Source organism: Canis aureus, chromosome 35 (genome assembly GCF_053574225.1).
Source record: "Canis aureus isolate CA01 chromosome 35, VMU_Caureus_v.1.0, whole genome shotgun sequence".
Lineage (NCBI taxonomy): Eukaryota > Metazoa > Chordata > Mammalia > Carnivora > Canidae > Canis > Canis aureus.
The window spans coordinates 27870461-27889539 of record NC_135645.1 but is presented as its reverse complement, the minus strand read 5'-3'; the positions used below and the strand labels follow the sequence as shown (position 1 = coordinate 27889539).

Here is a 19079-nt window from a genome sequence, read left to right as displayed (position 1 = left end):
ATAAAGTGTTTCTTAAGGATAACTGTTATGTATGTTCTCTCTTTTCATACTACTTAATTACTACTTACATTAAAAGACCTTTTGTTGTAATTTTCTATGACAAATAACAAAGCTAGCCTTTGGATATTATGTGTTTTGTTTTATTTTGTTTTGTTTTTAACCAGAATATGACCAACACCCATTGTACCAATACCTAATACCCATTCAATGTCCCCTAACTGGTGTTCAGCTGTTCTAGAGAATTTCAATAGAAACTATTCTGTGGAAAATGATTAACATAATGGTAGGATAATGCATACCCTTAAAAACAATCTAGTGTGGTTATCTGTGGAGAGTAGAAGACAGTATTAAAATGAACATTCACCAGATCTACATTGGCTTCTTGAAAGTCAGTTTTGAATATAAAGACATTGGGAAATTTCCAATATTGTGTATACAACTTTTGAAAAAAGAAATGAAAAAAAGACCTTGCAATGCTGATCATCACCTAGGTTACTTAATCACATTTTAAAAGATCCTTGATGAATACAGATACAAAAAAAATCTCAATAAACTACTAGCAAATCAAATCCAATGAGACATTAAAAGGATCATTCACAATCAAGTGGGATTTATTCCTAGGCTGGAAGGGTGGTTCAATATTCTCAAATAAATCAACATGACACATTACATTAACAAAGAAAAGGCTAAGAACCATATGATCTTCTCAACAGATGCAGAAAAAGCATTTGACAAAATACATTCATTCATGATAAAAGTCCTCAACAAAATAGGTATAAAAGGGAACATACCTTAACATAATAAAGACCATAGATGAAGAACCCACAGCTAATAACATCCTCAATGGGAAAATAATTGAGAGCTTTTCCTTACACTTTGGAACAATACAGAGATATCCATTCTCACCACTGTTATTTAAAAATATTAAAGTGCTACCCACAGCAAACAGACAACGCAAAGAAAAAAAAGGCATCCAAGTCCACAAGGAAAAATTTTCAATATTTGCAGATGACATAATACTCTATATAGAAAACCCAGAAGACTCTGCCAAAAAACTTCTAGAGTGATACACAAATTCAGTAAAGTTGCAGGATACAAAATCAATGTACAGAAATCTGTTGCATTTCTATACACCAATAGTGAAGCAGCAGAAAGAGAAATCAAGGTATTAATCACATTTATACTTACACACACACACACACACACACACACACACACACACACACAAGACATAAGATGCCAAGGAATAAACTTAACCAAAGAAACCTAAACAAGGAAATAGAAAAACATTCCATGTTCATGGATTAGAAGAACAAATATTGTTAAAATATCTATACAACCCAAAGTAATTTACACATTTAATGCAATTTCTATCAAAATACCACCGGTGTTTTTCACAGAGCTAGAACAAACAATCTTAAAATTTGTATGGAACCACAGAAAACCCAAATAATCAAAGCAAATCTTGAAAAAGAAAAGAGAAGGTGGAGGCATCACAATTCTGGACTTCAAGCTACATTACAAAGTTGTACAATCAAGATAGTATGGTATTGGCACAAAAACACATACATAGATCAATGGAACAGAATAGAGAACCCAGAAAGGAACCCACGACTATATGGTCAATTGATCTTTGACAAAGCAGGAAAGAATATCCAATGGAAAAAAGATGGTCTCTTTAACAAATAATGTTGGAAAAGCTAGGCAGTAACATGCAAAATAATGAAACTGGACCACTTTCTTACACCATACACCAAAATAAATTAAAATTATAAAATAAATAAATTTTTTTTAAAAAAAAGATTTTATTTGGGATGCCTGGGTGACTCAATAATTGGGAGTCTGCCTTTGGCTCAGGGCGTAATCTTGGATCTGATATCCAGTCCCACATCAGGCTCCCTTTGAAGAGCCTGCTTCTCCCTCTGCCTCTGAGAGACACACAGAGAGAGATAGAGACATAAGCAGAGGGAGAAGTAGGCTTCTTGTAGGGAGCCCAATGAGGGAATCAATTCCAGGACCCCAGATCACACCGACGCCAAAGGCAGATGCTCAATTGCTGAGCTGTCTGGGGGTCCCACAAATGAAAGACCTTAATGGAGACAGAAAATCATTAAAAACTTAAGAGAACACAAGCAGTAACCTCTTTGACCTCAGCCATAGCAACTTCTTACTAGATATTTTCCTGAATCAACGGAAACAAAAGCAAAAACAAACTATTAGTACTTCATCAAAATAAGAGGCTTCTGGATAGTGAGGACACAATCAACAAAACAAAAGAGGCAACCTATGGAATGGGAGATATTTGCAAACGACATATCCAATAAGGGGTTGGTATCCAAAATCTATAATTTATAAAACTCAGCATCCAATAAACAAATAATTCAGTTTAAAAATGGGCAGAAGACATGAATAGACTTTTCTCCAAAGAAGACATCCAGAAGACCAACAGACAAATGAAAAGATACTCAGCATCAATCATTATCAGGGAAATGCAAATCAAAACCTCAGTGAGATGTCACCTCACACAGTTCAGAATGGCTAAAATCAACAACATAGGAAACAACAGGTGTTGGTGAGGATGTGGAAAAAGGGGAGCCCTCTTACTCTGTTGGTGGGGATGAAACTGGTGCAACCACTCTGGAAAGCAGTGTGGAGGTTCCTCAAAAGGTTAAAAATAGAGCTACCCTACAACCCAGCAATTGCACTACTATATATTTACCCAAAGGATGTAAAAATACTAATTTGAAGGGATATATGCACCCTGATGTTTATAGCAGCACAATCAATAATAGCCAAATTATGGAAAGAGCCCAAATCTCCACCGATTGATGAATGGATAAAAAATAAAAAAGAAGTGATACACACACACTGACATGTGTGCATGATGAAATACTACTCAGCCATCAAAAAGAATGAAATCTTGCCAATGCCATTTGCAATGATGTGGATGTAACTTATGCTAAGCAAAATAGGTCAGTCAGAGAAAGACAAATACCATATGTTTTCACCCAAATGTGAAATTTAAGAAACAAAACAAATAAACTTGGGAGGGGCAAAAGAAGAAAAACTATAAAACAGACTCTTAACCATAGAGAACAAATCAGAGGGGAGGTGGGCCAGGAGATGTGTTAAACAGGTGATGAAGATTAAGGGGGGGCATCTATTGCAATGAGCACCAGGTGTTATATGGGAGTGATGAATCACTAAATTCTACACCCGAAACAAATAATACACTGTATGTTCACTAACTTTAAATAAAAACCAGTAATGAAAAAGAACATGTAAAAAATAAATACATCAAAAAGTTATTTTACTCATCATAACTCTTTTTGAGAATATGCCATGTTCTAAGCATTGTTTTAAATGCTGAGGTAATAACAGCCATAGTAGAAATTGTAATCTTTTTCCCTAATGTAGTGTCCATTTAAATGAGGAAATTGAAAATAAATAAGGGAACGAAGTCAAGTTCGTAGTATACTAGCCAATGACAATTGCTAATAAGACAAAATACACCATGTGAGGATGATATGGAATGGAGGCGGGGTGGTAGGAAGACCTTCAGGACAAGGTGACTTTTGAGCAAAGAGAATACACATGAAGGTGATCTGGTGATGCTCTGAGATCCTTTCTGAGACTAGTAAGTGCAAGTATTTGAGGCAGAAGCCTCACTGGCATGTCTGGGAACTACAGGAAATCCACAGCGCCTGGAGCAGGGTTAGTGCAAGGAACAGAATCGCAGCATGGTCAGAGATGGAATGGGAAACAGGCCATGCAGGCCCAGGTGAAGAGTTTTTGCTTTTACCATGAGTGATTTGGGAAACTATGGAAATGTTGTGAACATCGTAATATGTATTCAGTTTTAACAGACTGTTCTGGTTGTTGTATAGATAAAACACAAAAGAATGGAGATACCCTACTGTAGATTCTTTTTTTTTTTCATTTTTTAAAAAGATTTTTTTTATTCATGAGAGATCAAGACAGAGAGGCAGAGACACAGACAGAGGGAGAAGCAGGCTCCATGCTGGGAGCCTGATGCAGGACTCAATCCCAGGACCCCAGGGTCACGCCCTAAGCCAAAGGCAGACGCTCAACCACTGAGCCACCCAGGTGTCCCCTTAGTGTAGTTTCTATTTCAATGAGGAAATATAATAAAAAAGAGAACTAAATAAAGTGTATACTGTATTAATTTCAGTCACATTGTTTTAGAATCAAAGAAATTGCTAATCAGTTTTGGGAGTTTCTATTATCATATCCTCAAACTCAGAGATTCTTTTTTTTTTTTTTTTTTTTTGAGAGAGAGAATTGCGAGTGAGGGGGAGTAGGGGTGAAAGGAGAGGGAGAAAGAAAATCTTAAGCAGGCTCCACAGCGAGCATAGAGCCCAACACTCAAATTCATGACCTGAGTGGAAACCAAGAATCAGATGCTTAATGGACTGTACCACCCAGGCACCCCCATCTTGCACATGTGAAATTTGAAATGCCTATAATATACTTACATGGAAATTTAGGGAGCTGGATGCATGAGTCTACAATTTAGGAGAAAGAGTTTGCTGAAGGCAAAAGATTAGAAGTCATCAGCACTCAAATAGTACCTAGAAATTATTTTAACTTATCTGTGTTACTTTAAAAAATGGGCATATTAGCTTTATCATTTACTTAAATATATTCGTTATTAAAGAGAAAGTATGATAAATAATATAAAGCACATGCATCTGACACCTAGAACCGTCATTTAAATTCCATTATACTTGCTTCAGTTTACTTTTAATAAAATTAATAAAGTAGAATTTCCTTTGGTCCCATTCCAAATGTTATGCCTGTTTCTACTCCCACAACTTTATTCCTTCCAATAGACTATTTTAATTCGATCAAATGTTTATTCCCTGTCTAGCTCCATTGTTTACAATGACTACCTCTGAAACCACTTTATTTTGAGAATTTCTAAATATATTTTATCCACTGATAATCCCTCACCAGTTTCATTTTTTTTGTATGTAGAGAATCTAGATTTATTTATTCTATTCACACATTTTTATTAGTGTTGTCTCAAGAGGGATAAGAAATAAACACATGTTTTAACTATACTGTTTTAATTTTTTTTAAGATTTTATTTATTCATTCATGAGAGACACAGAGAAAGACAGGGGTAGAGACATAGGTAGAGGGAGAAGCAGGCTCTATGCAGGGAGCCAGACATGGGACTCCGTCCTGGGACTCCAGGATCAGGCCCTGAGCTGAAGGCAGATGCTCAACTGCTGAGCCATCCAGGCATCCCTAACTATACTGTTTTAAATGTATCATTTCTTAAACCTATTTTCCATTTGTCCAGTCAATGTTCTGTCCAGATCACAATGAAGAAAGACTATCTAGAGTATGTGGCCTCTGTAACCCTGGGAGTTTATAAACTAATGGAGAAGAAATAGATAAGCCAAAAGTGAAATAGGCATTGCAGAGGGAACTGATACCTTTCATTCTGACTTAATATAAGTCTTTCATTCCTATCTTACATTATAGAGAAACTATGCAACACAGTTATCTCTGATTCTAGAAATACTGCTGATTTCTCCTGATTTCTATAGGGAGAACCAGCTTTCCTCTCCTCTGAATTATCTGCCTGAAAGTATTTACATTTCAAAAGATTCCATACTGCCCCATCAGCTATTTCTCAGTTGTTTCCATCTTCCAAAATTGTGTTGATATTTCTTGTCTCTTTGGATTTCTATGTTTATTCCCTTTCTTTCAATTTGGGGCTTAGAGGATTTGAGGGTGGGATGGAAATAAAGGTAAGTTTAACTGAAAGTCTATTTTTTTTAACAAAGGGAAAATCCAGTACTGATATCTGTTGGGTATAATCAGATGGGCAAATTTTGACCTTCCTGATATCCCTCTATTTGAGCTTTTTTTCACTTCTCTTCTGAACTAACAACATTTAGGAAGAAGTTTGGATTCAATTAAAAATATAAATTATGTTTATAATATACTTGACCTATTTCTTCAAGCCTGGAAAACTTGAAATTGTTTTTTATTTTTATAGACAAAAAACACATAGAGCGTAGTTTTTTTGTGTGTGTATGACATGTATATATGTGTATGACATATGCTTAGTATGATTCCTTAGTTAACATTACATAGAATAATAGTATTACCTCATAAAATCACTAAAGTATTACTTTAGTTATAAAATGGTAATCATTACTTAGTATAATATCTGTATATTTGCATTTTTACATATGTTTCCTCAACCAAGTTATTAGTTTCAGAAAATAGCACCAGTTTGACATTGTACAACATTTCTTAAAATAACTACAACGGCAAGCATAATTGTTAACAGGTTACATTAACATGAAGAGACATAACAGAAAATAGTATATAACAATGCCCTGGCTGTGCAGATTTTAGGAGTGTTCATAATTCCTTAATGATATCTATTTTTAGAAGTTGCTCTTCTCAACTGCAATCATTTTTGTATCCATTCATTTTCTGGCTGAGGTAGAAGTCTTCAGATGTTTTTTGTTGTTGTTTGTTTGTTTGTTTGTTTGTTTTTTCAGATTTATTCATTTATTAGAGAGAGAAAGAGAGAGCAGAGGCAGAAAGAGAATCCTGATGCAAACTGCCCACTGATCAAGGAGCCTGATGTGGGTCTTGATCCCAGAACCCTGACAAGACCTAAGCTGAAATCAAGAGTCGGCTGCTCAACCAACTGAGCCACCCAGGTTCTCCTTCAAGGGTTGTTCTTACTTTCTTTTTTAGGTCACAGAATCAGCTTTTCATGGAAAACACGTCCTTGCTCCTACATTGGTAACCACATGTTCATGCTTTGAACTACTATGCTCTCCCCTCCAAGAGCCCAGTGTCTATTCAGTAGTCTGCTTTGTCAGCTCCTGATTATAGTTCACTTTTTAAAATGAGGAAAGGTAAGTTATTTCAATTCTTATTCTTGTTATAGCAATTTTGATTTAATTTTCTTCTACAGCTTTACTTGCTCATACAAAAGATATTATATTTTTACACTGATCCCTTATTTTTACCCAGAAATATTCCTTACTCATTTTTTTCTCACCCTCTGACTGCTGACACTCGAATTCCTATTTTAATTATTCTTGAAGTAATCAAACAGTTTTCCTAACATAAACAACTAGAACATTGTACAAAACATTTTGAAAATATTTAAATATTCAAAATACAGGGGCACCTGGGTGGCCTTTGCCTTTGGCTGGTGTCATGATCCTGGAGTCTCAGGATCTAGTCCTACATCAGGCTCCCTGCAGAGAGCCTGCTTCTCCCTCTGCCTGTGTTTCTGACTCTCTGTGTCTCTCATGAATAAATAAAGAAAATCTTAAAAAAATAAATATTCAAAATGCATTATACTGATTAGAATTATATAGACACTCTTTTTAAAATGTCTTAATGATTCTGAAGGTATTTAATAAAAATAATAAATTCCCCACCCTGTAAGAAGATACAGTGAGAGGACTTTTTTAAAAAAAACTCAATGACTTAATGAATGGCAAATGTTCTTACTTTGGAGAGGGCAAAAATGCCTATCATTCATTCACCACTCAAGATCTAACTTTTCTTCTTCTTCTTTTTTAAAGATTTTATTTATTTATTTATGATAGAGAGACAGAGAGAGGCAGAGACAGGAGGAGGGAGAAGCAGACTCCATGCAGGGAGCCTGATGTGGGGCTCGATCCTGGGACTCCACGACCACACCCTGGGCCAAAGGCAGGGCCACCGCTGAGCCACCCAGGGATCCCCCAAGATCTAACTTTTCTTAATGATATTCCTACAATATCCCCAAGTCATGCAACAAGTATTTATGCTCTCGAAATACACCATATTTATTCTAGATCATAGAGTATAGCAGTAAATAAACAAATATGTTTGCTTTCATGAGGCTCTTATTCTGGTGTCAAATAATATTAATTCAGTATTTTAATTTGAAACACTATAAGTAGCAGATTTTGTTATCATTTGTTTGGTTATGTCAAATATTTTGTCTGTAGCTATAAATACCAAGATAGCATTCAGTGGTAATTTGTTAAACTTAAATGACTGAAAATTTAACAGAGTATATTAAATTTAGATTTCACATTTAGAAAATGTGAAATAAGTAATTTAATTATAAAAAGACTTTATTGATCACCTAACAAAAAGGAAAGCTTTGCTATTATTTCATTGCTAAAGATGTTTTTGAGGGATCTCTGGGTGGCTCAGAGGTCTAGCCTCTGCCTTCAGCCCAGGGCGTGATCCTGGAGTCCCCGGATTGAGTCCCACATCAGGCTCTCTGCGTGGAGCCTGCTTCTCCCTCCGCCTGTGTCTCTGCCTCTTTCTCTCTTTGTGTCTCTCATGAATGAATAAATAAAATCTTTAAAAAAATAAAAATAATAAAAAATAAAGATGTTTTTGACACAGTAAAATTGAAGAAAAAGCCTTTCATCATGAGAAGTTTATCACTGATTTCCTTTGTCAGCCTTTTCAAATGCAGGTTTTTCCCAAACCTCCATAAAGCAATAATTGATTATCAAAGGGATTCCTTTTCATGCCAAAAGTCAGCTATCAAACATATGGCTTTGCCATGTAAATATGTAATTAACTTTTTTTCCTCCTAAAGCATCATGGAAACACATAACAGTACTTATTATATATTTTCAAGCATTTATAAATTCTAGAACATTTTAAGGAAATGCAACTGACAAATTATGCATCTCTTTTTAGTAGGTCTTTTCAAATTCCAGTTATTTGGATTATGAAGAAAACACTTCATTGTAAGAGCTTCCAATGTACTCAAGTGGAAATATATTGTAATGAAAAAGATAAGTCCATATGCTATGAATTGGCAACAGCTGTTCCACTCTCATCCTATGGGATGAGAGAGGAACAGAAACAGGAACACCTTGATGAATATTAAGATGCTAAGAAATAGGATACTGGCATGATAATTCTACAAGTATCGAATTCTTTGTGGCAATATCATTAAACCTAATGGCAGAATGATAAGATACTACATCCACACATTACACTTATCTGAAAATAGAAAAATGTCAATCAGTCTAATAGCGTGTATGTGTATATACTGAGGCAGTTTCAATTTCTTTGAGTTATTTCGCTGAATTAGCCAGGTGTCCCAAAACATTATAGATACAATCCTAGCAAGGGCATATGTATAAAACTCAACATCAGCCAATAAAAAACTTTCCTAAAAGCTAAAATAGACTTAGTCAGGGTCTTTATCATGTAATATAATAGCCAAAATTGTATACCTAATGAAACAAGGTGCTTCAAGAAGTACAGAAAATTACATATTATGCTTTTTATATGAAGTAGTTTTGTGCTTAGTCCCAAAACAATTTGCATCTGCCTAACAGTACCTATGAAGCTTTGGTGGTTAAGGGCACAGGATTTCAAGCAGATGCCAAGAACCAAATTCAAATTTTACCATCAACTGGTTGTGTAACTTTGTGCAAGTAATTTAAACATTCTATGCCAAAGTCTAGTGTCAACCGTAGATATGATAGGAGATTTGTCATGCTAAGGCCATTAACCTTACCTGGTACATTATGAATACTCAAATATATTGGTGTAATCTTCCAGTTGTAAGGGACATAGATTTAGTAAAAATTAAAAAGATGATATCTTAGGTATATTTTATGAAAGCATATTATAAAAGCCTTCAGTTGTAGATTTTGGAGTTTTGGTAAGACAACTAGTAATCACAGTATTTTCGGTTAGGCAAATGTTATAATTTGACTTGATGTTAGGAAAGAAAATTCAACAAATTTATAAGAAAACTTTGGATTAAATTATAGTTAAAATATAATTATAACTAGACATCTGGAATTTGGTTGCTTGATATCAAATTAATTTAAGCCAATGGCAGCAAGGATTTGCTTTTAGAAGAAAACAGATGAACTGGAAAGGTAAGCCAGAGGTTTGTTATGCACCAGGATGAAAAGGATTTGAATAGAATATTCAAATATAAGGTTTACCTTAAGATTTAGTAATTAGAAAAACAATAGTGCATTAACAGAGTCAACAACTGTATGGAAAAAACTGGGCTAAATGGAAAAAAATTACCTAGGGATAGCTAGTTTTATGCATATAAACTTCTAACATGAAGAATCTAGATAATATTTTTCTAGTGTGAATATCGTACAGATAATTATAATTAATTATATATATAATCTCCCTGGAAATAAAAATTAAAACATTTTTTCATATGAAGAATTTAAAAATTTTCCAAATATGAATATGATTAAAGTTATAGCAAAAAGCACAATGCCAATTTTTTTTTATTATTTAGTGCTATATCAACCCTAGCATTTTTAAGTGTTTCACTTAACCTTTTTTGTTATAGCTGGATCTCCCCTAATTCTCTCAGCCATCATTATAACCAAGAAAATGTCATTTTAATTGCTGTTCTGTCACTACAAGTGATCTTGTAAACATAAAGTTTACAAGTTTACAATAAACATATAGTACCATAATGTTTATTGATCTACATTTCCAATAAAGTTCATTTATTATTAAGAAAGACATTATTTATGTATCATGGTATTTATATACATAAACAATTTTATTAATTCTCTCTTTGGGGTCATCCAGGTAGAGCTAGAGATGAGATAAAAATATGTTTAACTTTTAGATTTATAAATAACTCCACAATATCCTCTCTACTCATTCTAGTCATGAAATAGTTGAATTGGGTATGAATAAGTTAACAAATGATTTTATTTTATTATTTAACTTAATTTTTTTGAACAAGTCATTTTAGAAAAAAATTTCAAACTATAATGTCCAGGAAACTTGAACTTACAGACATTCTTTTAGGAAGGTATATTGAAGATAGGCAGACAAAAAAGAAAGAACAATTTGGACAGTAGAAACGTGTATATTTTTTAAAAATGAGTATTTCTACCACTGTAGAACTATTACATAACAATATTGCTGCAATAGAGTATTTGGGTAGGAAAATACTGAGACATAAAATCAAAAAGTGCTCTGAGTTAAGAACCATGAATGATACTATACCTATCAATCCTGTCCATCATTGTTGCTATTCATAGGGGAGTATCCCAAGGATTAGTCTAATTCATCATGGTCTGCATTCAGTGTAACTCTTCATGCACCCACATAACACAATGTATCCAAAAACCCTCAGCTTGTTTTAGGAGAATTTATAGTAAACCAGGATTCTGCACCAATTGGTGTTTGAAAAATAATGAGTTGGTGGAGTAAAGTGCTGGCAAAAAGAAACAGGTCATTCTCTGAGTTCCTTCTATTCATCTCCTTTGTTTTTCTCAAGTTGATATCCTTGACCTTATCATCCTTCTCCCAATATTTCTAGTGGCCATTTTGGTTTCTCTTTCCCATTTTTCCAAACAATATCTTATTTTAATTCCCATAAGTAGAAAATGATCCCACTGTGAAGTCCACTATTTTGGTGATAAAATGGATAGGTTCTTCCTATTTATTTTCTTTATTGTCTTGAAAAATATCCCTCAGTATAAAAGTGACAAAGAATAAGAAAAGGGATATATACATAGAACTATCCAATGAAGATAGCAAGAATAACCCTGTTGAAGTATAATAAAAGGGTTGAAGTATAATAAAAAAGATTAGACTTTACCCTCTAGGGAAGGAATGACTCTTTGTTCTAGATTGTATAATGTCCCTATTCCTAAATGATGCCCTGAAAAATCCTAAGAACCAGTATATATTATCTTCCATGTAAAAAAAAAAAAAAAAAAAAAAAAGAGTTCACAAATGGATGTGATTAGGTTAAGGATATTGAGATATTATAATTATCTAAGAATATTGGTATAAGCCCAACATGATCACAAGGGTCATTATAAGAGGAGATAGGAAGGTCGTAACTAAAGAAAAATTGCTATGACAACAGAAGCAGAGAGAGAGTTTAGAAGATGCTACTCTAGTTCCTTTGAAGATAAAGGATGGAACCACAACCCAAAGAACACAGGCAGTCCCTAGAAGCTAGAAAAGGCAATGGAACATATTCTTCTTTAGAGGCTTAGGAAGAAATTCAATCCTGAAGACTATTTTAGACTTCTGGCCTCCAGAATTATAAGAGAACTGGTAAGAGAAAACAGTTATAATTAGATAGAGATTAAGAGGCTGATATGTGGGATTGTGAAATCCTAGACTAAAGGAATTACCATGCAAATGGCAAGAAAGGGTTAGTTATAAGGAGAAAATTTGGATGGAATACAAATTGTTTTTAGGGCTAAAGAAAAAGAAACATTTTAAACATATCCTTAGTTTGGGTTTTAAGCATTGGTGAGTAAGGTACATAACTGAAAAATAGAAGTTGCAGAAAACAAATGTGATTTGGGGTTAAAATTGGTGACTTTAGCTCTTTTCACAGATTCACAATTGAGTGATAACACTCATTTATGGATGTCATGTCATATTAGGATAAAAAAGAATAGTCAATACTGTGTTGGGTAATCATAAAATACTGAAGTTACAGGGGCACATAGGTGGCTCATCCACTGAGTGTGGGACCCTTGGTTTTGGCTCAGCTCATGATTTCTGGGTAATGAGATCCTGCTCAGTGCTGAGCTCCTGGCTCTGTGCATAGTGGGGAGCCTGCTTAAGATTCTCTCTCTCCTTCTCCTTCTGCCCCCCAATAAATAAATAAATAAATAAATAAATAAATAAATAAATAAATCTTTAAAAAGTATTGAAAAAAATTGAAGATGGTGTTTGAGTCTTAAGAATATTCACCAAAGATTTCTCTGTATTTTGCAAGTCATCTTGTGCTCTTCATAAATGCCAAAGCCAATGATCCTCTCCTTCTACTTGGCTTCTGATGGAACAAAATAGTCATAAAAAATTATAAGAGGGCAAGATAAATATTTACTGTATACCCATCTAGTCCATGGAGGTATACGAGAAAATATCTAGAATGAAGGAGAAAAGACACCAAAAATAGTACTGAAAATTTCTATTGAAATATTATCCAAATTTAGAGTAAGATTTCAGAATAATTTTGATTGAATACCAATTTCTTATATCCAGGCTTATCCTCACCATAAAAAGTTATCAATGATTTTTAAAAAAAGCTATCAATATAAGATTTGTTTTAAAATATTAAAAAAGAATTTAGAGGAATTATAGCAAGTTTTCTTTTTTCCATCTTATCTCCTTCCTCACTTCCCTTCTCAAATAATGGCCTCTAGTGCTTTCATGACATTTTCTTTTTGGCCCATGAAAAACATCATATCAAAGTTACCATAGAGAAGAAATAAATCAATCAGGTCTTTAGATAAATTTTGGAAACATACTGGGATAACCAGGTTTTTAAAAGCAGAGTTTTTATGGGTGCATTAATTCATTGTTTGTTCCCTAGTCTGAGCTTTTAAGTATCAAGATTTAATGAACAAAAGGAGCTGGATAAAAAGTCTACCTACAATCCCAATTAACTCAGGAAAATATGGTAAGAGAACAAGACTACAGTTGCCCAGGGAAATTACTCTTTTGGGGATAGGACTTGGGGAGCCAGAAACAAAGCAGCAGAGATATGTATAGATAGACTAGATTTATGGAACTGGACTTCACAAGACAGTTTATATACGGACAGGAGAGGTATTGGACAAGACAATAGACTGAAAGGAAAGGTTAGCTTCCCAACACAGGGGAAAGATATTTAAATATATTTAAAGATATATAAAGATATATTTAAAGCTAAGGTCTCAGCTTCAGAACCATGACCCCATCCTGAGGCCTTTGTTCACCACTAGATACTGGGCATGCCTGTTTTTGAGGCACCCAGCAGCCACCTCCTGGCCCAAATGAAAAGCCAAATTGAGTGCCTGTATTTTGGAATATTTAAACTATTTTAAATCATTGCATTTGTGCATAACAATATGTGATACAATGAAACTCAAATTCACTTATTAAAAAAAAAAACAGCTTAGATTCACCCACTCCTAAGTGGGCTATAAAAATAATTTGTTTTAATATTAGCAAATTTATCACAACTTTTTTTCTTTTTAATGAAAGCTATCTTTTATTTCTTCAACAAAGCCCTCTAACAGTGACGCTCTCAGCTTTTAAGACCCATATTTTCTGCAAGGATGAAAACCACAGCCCTCAACATTGCCTAACTCACTTGATCAAGGAATTGCATCTATAGACCAAAGTTTCTTGCTCATCCCTTTAAGTGCTGATCCGTGTATTGGTCTCTGTTGCATTTTAAATGCCACCTCATGAAGAACAATGGTTGACAATAGAAATTACCCAGTGGTATGCTCACTTGGCAGCACACACACTAAAACTGGAATGATACAGAGAGGATTAGCATGGCCCCTCACAAGGATGACACTCAAACTTGTGAAGCATTCCATCTTTTAAAAGAGGAAAGGAAAGGAGAAAGAAAGGAAAGGAAAGGAGAAAGGAGAAAGGAGAAAGGAGAAAGGAGAAAGGAGAAAGGAGAAAGGAGAAAGGAGAAAGGAGAAAGGAGAAAGGAGAAAGGAGAGGAAAGGAAAGGAAAGGAAAGGAAAGGAAAGGAAAGGAAAGGAAAGGAAAGGAAAGGAAAGGAAAGGAAAGGAAAGGAAAGGAAAGGAAAGGAAGAAAGGAAGAAAGGAAGAAAGAAAGAGAAAGAAGAGAAAGAAGAGAAAGAAGAGAAAGAAGAGAAAGAAAGAAAGAAGAAAGAAAGAAAGAAAGAAAGAAAGAAAGAAAGAAAGAAAGAAAGAAAGAAAGAAAGAAAGAATCCTGCCCTTCTCTCTACCACACATGTGACTGCAACTTTATATATAAAGAAAATATAGTGTGACCAAGTAGTTTATACAAAGTATGCAAAAATCAAGTAAGTCAATGCACCAAGTTATTAATTTAGAGCCTCAAAAGACATCTTGAATCAACTAAGCCCAGGTCACTGTCTTTAAATGACACAACAGACCATCGAATTTAGTCTAAGTTTCTTACAAACATGTAGGGCCACCACGCTTTCATATCTATGCCAGTACTTTTACACATGGCAGAGAAATTAAACTCTCTACAGTCAGTGTTGGAGTTATTTTAGATATATGCAGCCAAAATTAAAACTAACTAATATGGGTAGAGGCAATATTATTTTCTATTTAACCTCTCTACCACATAATTTAAAAAATAATTTTATTTATATTAATTCATAAGGTCATAAAGTACACATAAATAATAAGTATTTTTACAAAAAAAATTATTGCAAATCAGTGGCTAAGTATCAAAATCCTGATGGAAAAAATATATGAATAGGTTTTTTTGAAACAAGGAAATCACATGTATATGAAAGTATACCAAAATCATTTTAATATAAGTATCTAAACCAATACACAATGATATAGGTTAGTTATATTTCAAGAAAATGAAAGAGAAAAAATAGATTAAATTTTTTTTAATTAATTGAAGTAGTATACACAGTGTTTTGGAAATGATCGGCCATCACTAATGATTGGAATGTGATCAGTATAGTATTTTGCAAGGAGACTTTGGTACTATATATTGAAATCATTCAAATATGGATAATATTTGAACCAGCAATTCAAGTTCCATAATTTATGTTTTATATTATATTTTCATAATTGTAGAATTTTTTCTTTTTGGCATTCTCCAAAAAGGTTCTCCAGCATGTGTATTGTACAACTATAACTCAAAGGCCCAATTTTCCTTTGTCCATAATCCAATAATTTATCAAAATACTTCTCTTTTGGATGAATTCAGGTACTCTTCCATTATGAATGATAATACTTTTCTTCATCACTCTATCAAATACACTTTGTGTTGTTTCATGTCCTTGTTCAGATGTGTAGAGATTCCTTATCACATACTAAAGAAATACAACCTCTTTACCTTTCCTGTCATCTTTGCTGTTCATTATAGTAAGCCTTTCCAATCAAATATGTATCAGAATTGGAAGATTCAAGTTAAGTAGAAGTTACAAAGACAATGAAATTCCAAGTAGTAAGCAAATTTTCTCTTAAGACTCCCCTCAACTCTATCCCTCTGCCATATTTGGAAAATAGTCATATAAATAATTCTTTGATAGAGAAAAGGGTAAGGTAAGTTGGTTGTATGTACCATACTTCCCCTGGAAGCCATTCCATCACACAGTAAGTAATTCAGCTGGGACATAATCACAGAACCGGAAAAACATAAGCCCTGGATTTACTGTAGGCTGAATCCCAGTTTTCCTCCTTGACACAATGATTTATGCATCACTTTTCTTTAGGGTCTCTCAATATTGAAGTTAAATATTCATAGTATCTTTGTGTGCCCTGTATTAGTAAACTTTATTTAAAACAAATAAGCACACTATATTGATAAAAATGGCATTAATAAAAGTGTACTAATATCTTAGTTTATTTCTTCCATAAACTTGAAACATACGAAACTAATCAAATAGAAAGAAATAAGAAGAAAACCATGTTTCTGTATATTAGAGATGTTAAATACTATCTGTTTTACAATAATAAAATGACCAAAAGTGTTTCTTCACATAAAAATCGGTAGACTTATTGTTTAATAACATTGTATAAGGAGACTACACTTAGTTAAATGCATAAATATTTTCATTCATTTTGAAAACATATGGAATATATGCCTTCAATTTAGGGTCTCTCAAATTAAAGACAGGAAAGCAGTTGCAGAATATCATTGCATCGTTTATATTGCCTTATTTGCTAATGGATCAATCTTGAGAGTGTTCCCTTTTTTAAAAACCACCAGTGAAAATATACCTTTTTTTTTTCAAGATGGAAAAAATTGCTTGGTATTTTATTTATACTCACTACATTCTTTAATAAAACTGAAAGTAGCCAATGTCTATCCAAATGATAATAAATAAAAGCACACCCTATGTTTTAACTATGACAGAATAAAAAATTGGGCTTTGATATTGCTACTATATTTGCTACCTAAAAAAGTAACATATTACTATGTTAAAGGTATACAGCCTCGTCCACCTTAAGCTTTCTCAAAAGCTGTGGATACAGATCTGTCCCTCTTCTTGACACAGCACTGACATCAGGCCTATCCCACAGAATGATGAAAACCTAATGCAATAAGAATTTCTAATCTCCCTGCAATCACATATTCTTTCCTTGAAGCTCTGCCAGGAAGTGTTTCCTCTGAGAACAATGTTCAAACTTTTCATTACAGAACTCAAAACCACTTAAACTCATAGAATTTTAGATGCTCATATTTGCATTAAACTTGAAAGATTGGAGTTGAATTCAGGTGGGGGGCCTCTGAATCTTACTAAGAAATTATAAACTTTTTTTTCTGTCTTGAAAATTAAATGCTGCATGGATGGAGATCATTGGTTTAGTATCAAGTTTGATTTAGCTTTCCCATTTCTTTTGGGATGCTGTGCTTTTGTGGGATGTCATGAATACCTGAGTAAAAAGCAAGAATACAGACAGGAAAACTTCCTTAGGACTCATTGTCGATAGGGAAAAAATGTGCCTGAATGTGTGTGTGTGTGTGTGTGTGTGTGCATGCGTGCTCATGTGAGTCTGTTGTGTCTATACTTGTCATTCTGTAGAAATTGATTTGCCCACTATATTATTAGGTGATAACATAAGATTTGTTGTCTTCTTTGAGATCACTTGAGTGCATTCAGGGACAATGTTGAACTCTTCTTTAAAAACTCTTTAAAACCAACTGAACTAAACTTATGTTTAACATGTTTCTGCCTTCCTTGAGATCCTAATGGAAAGTGACTTTTAGAAAGGTACCATAAGAAAAAAAGAGCGTCTTTTGTATAAACCCAACAATTGCAAATGAAAAAACTAAGAATTATCCCCATTCCTCAAGGAATCACTCAGCTTTTACGTTCCAGAGCAAGATTTTAGATCAAAGGTCATCACAATTTTTCTGTAAAAGGCTAGTTAAAAAATATTTTTACACTTTGTTGGTTCAGAGGTCTCTATCCCATCTACCCAACTGTGCATGAAAGCAGGATGGTTATATATAACTTTATTTACAAAATAGGAGGTGAGCTATAGTGTGGGCTCTACATTGTCATTCCTTGTCTTAAATCATGAATATATGCAATAATGGCAAAATTTAAGGTGTGAAATCTAAATATTTTCCATTAATATTAAAATATGCATGTATAATAAATCTATTCTTATTGAAGATAGTGTATATTCACATTGAAGCCTGTTATCTGAAAATTACTCATTAATATTTTTGATATTCATTGGAAATCACTATTTATAACACTGTTTCTCTTTCATTTTTTAGAAAAGAAAAAAGAGCAAAACAACACAGATGGAGCTAGAGTTTATTATGCTAAGTGAAAGAAGTCAGAGAAAGACAAATATATGATTTCATTCATATGTGGAATTTAAGAAAAAAAACAAATGAACATAGGGGAAAGAAAATAAGGGGGAGAGAGAGGCAAACCTTAAAATAAACACAACTTTAGAGAACAAATTGAGGGTTTCTGGAGAGGCAGTGGGCAGAGGAATGGGCTAAATGGAAGATGAGTATTAAGGAGGGCACTTGTGATGAGCACCAGGTGTCAGTAGGTAAATGATGAATCACTAAATTCTAGTCCTGAAATTAATATTACACTATATGTTAACTAACTAGAATTTAAATAAAAACTTTAAAAAGTAAATAAAGAATGATTATTTTTATTAGTTACTTTGTTCTGCATTGAGGATCAAAACAAGGAAAATTTATCTCTCAAGACCTTGTATTCTAAATTCAATCTGAACTAGAAACTGTGAAAATAGAAATGTACATGAAATAGAATAAAAACAGAAAATGTAGGAATTAAATTTATCTGTGGAGGGCAGAAATGCTTACAAAACTAGTTACATCTATAGTGGGATTGTCCATTCTCTTCCTATCACACAGCAATTCAGAGGCACAATAATGTAATCATGCTTTTTGGGCTTATGGAATAAATAAATAAATTCTGGTGCAAGGAAACTACAGAGCAAACATATTTGTTTCAGTATGCCAAATAAGATTGTCGCGGGTATAATTTAATTCAATAGTAGGCCAATGAAGAATAATGGCCTATGAAAAATATCCAGATAGTAAAAATTAATAGAAGTTAATGC

General features: G+C 33.6%; 1 non-coding gene across 1 annotated transcript; it reads left to right on the top strand.

Moving 5' to 3' along the window:
* The first annotated feature begins 14270 nt into the window (after positions 1 to 14270).
* Positions 14271 to 14375, top strand: LOC144305645 (U6 spliceosomal RNA). The gene has a single exon (XR_013372663.1). It is a non-coding gene; the product is annotated as a U6 spliceosomal RNA (small nuclear RNA).
* Positions 14376 to 19079: the final 4704 nt, after the last annotated feature.